Here is a 1,937-nt window from a genome sequence, read left to right as displayed (position 1 = left end):
GATAAAAATTGATAACACTCATCAGATTTTTTTTTTAATTCTGGAAATGAAAAAGACATTTTGAGTCTAAGACTTTTGGTGATTCCTGTTCTTAAAAACAAGATCACTCTTTACGATCTAAGAGACATATTATTAATATCTCAACATTACACATATGAACTAATGATAAAAATTGTTAACACTCATCAGATTTTTTTTTTAATTCTGGAAATGAAAAAGACATTTTGAGTCTAAAACTTTTGGTGATTCCTGTTCTTAAAAACAAGATCACTCTTTACGATCTAAGAGACATATTATTAATATCTCAACATTACACATATAAACTAATGGCTCTCTAGCATGAGTAACTCAATTATTAATATTCTTGGAATGACACTAATGGAAACATTGAGAGGTAGTGGTAAACAGGCAGTTGGGAGAAAACTAGCTGCTAAGAAGAGAGGTGAAATTCTCATAAAATCACATAATCTGCCTATGACATTTTAAAGGAATGGTACATCATGTTTAATGGCATTGCCATCATGAAAGGTTAATTATGCCTTCTCACTAGGATGTGATATGCATTCCGACATTACCTCAGTCTTCAGGACGACATTAAAAATAAAACAATAAAGTACACCAAGAACAAAGAGCTAACTTGTAACTTCACACTCTGGGTGGGCAGAAACTTAACAGGAGAAAAAATGAACTATCTTGGGGCTACGTTTTCCTGGCACATATCAGTGCCTTGTGTGTGGAACACACAGTGACTTCAAAGAAAGTTCTGTGATTGGAAGGATGCCATGAGAACTAGAGCTGAGATACTTAACTTGACTAACTACAGGCACTTCTTGCACCTTTTCTATATTCAGATATAAATTAACAGAAAAATGGAGTTCAAAATAGCAGCATCTTAGAGTATCTTCTTTATTCTCATATTTAATATTCACATTCTGTATCTTATAATTAATGAGATAGTATTTTGTGTTCTGATATAATCTGAAACTATAGTGCGTTTCAGCTTATGAATAAAGTATTGTGAACTAAAGGAGGATCACGTTGCAGAAAAAATTCAACTATAATTTGCATATGAAATAGTTTAAGAATTTATTCAAAAGGAGACAAGACCAGTTCTTCATTACCAATATCAATACTTTCAATTCCTCCAATATTAATATCTATATACGTTGATAAAGATTGATAGCAGAGTTGTCAAAAAAGTGAAAAGTATTTCCAAGAATGTAGGCAGTAATATGTAACAGGAGTAAAAATGTGCTTTGAATATAGTCAAATGTAAGTTAATGAGCTATATAAAATTGTGGCAGTAGGGCTCAAATATTCTTTGAGAAAGCTTCATAGATGCTAGTCCAACTATTAAGAAAGTCAGAGAGTCACAATGATAAGTACAGGACACTATTATGCAGAAAGACAAGAATACAGGGGTAGAAATTAGGAAAACATCTTCACTTCTACTCCCATCTTTTTTTTTTTGGAGACAGAGTCTTACTCTGTTATCAGGGCTAGAGTGCTGTGGCGTCAGCCTAGCTCACAGCAACCTCAAACTCCTGGGCTCAAGCAATCCTACTGCCTCAGCCTCCTAAGTACCTGGGACTACAGGCATGCGCCACCATGCTCAGCTAATTTTTTCTATTTATTTTTAGTTGTCCAGCTAGTTTCTTTCTATTTTTAGTAGAGATGGGGTCTCGCTCTTGCTCAGGCTGATCTCGAACTCCTGAGCTCAAATGATCCTCCTGCCTTGGCCTTCCAGAGCTAGGATTACAGGTGTGAGCCACCGTGCCCAAGCTAGTCCATCTTTACTAATAATTGGCTGCTTTTCTTTGAGCAAGTAATGCAAACATTCTTTGTCTAAATTAGTAGAGTAGTGAAATGATTGTAACAGCCACACTTCTGTCTTTGTAAAGTAACGGGAAGTGCAAATAAGACAACATGTGATGATG

At 35.0% G+C, this 1,937-nt stretch overlaps 1 protein-coding gene across 1 annotated transcript in view; it reads right to left on the bottom strand.

Annotated features, from left to right (window-relative positions):
- SEMA3D (sema domain, immunoglobulin domain (Ig), short basic domain, secreted, (semaphorin) 3D) overlaps positions 1–1,937 on the bottom strand; it is a gene marked incomplete at its 5' end in the record, with an annotated part of 145,496 nt that overhangs the window by 58,103 nt on the left and 85,456 nt on the right. The window lies entirely within an intron of this gene.

This window comes from Propithecus coquereli, unplaced genomic scaffold, assembly GCF_000956105.1.
Source record: "Propithecus coquereli isolate 6110/MARCELLA unplaced genomic scaffold, Pcoq_1.0 Scaffold878, whole genome shotgun sequence".
Taxonomy (NCBI): Eukaryota; Metazoa; Chordata; class Mammalia; order Primates; family Indriidae; genus Propithecus; species Propithecus coquereli.
Note: the sequence above shows the minus strand (reverse complement) of the source record. Positions and strands in the feature narration are given on the sequence as shown.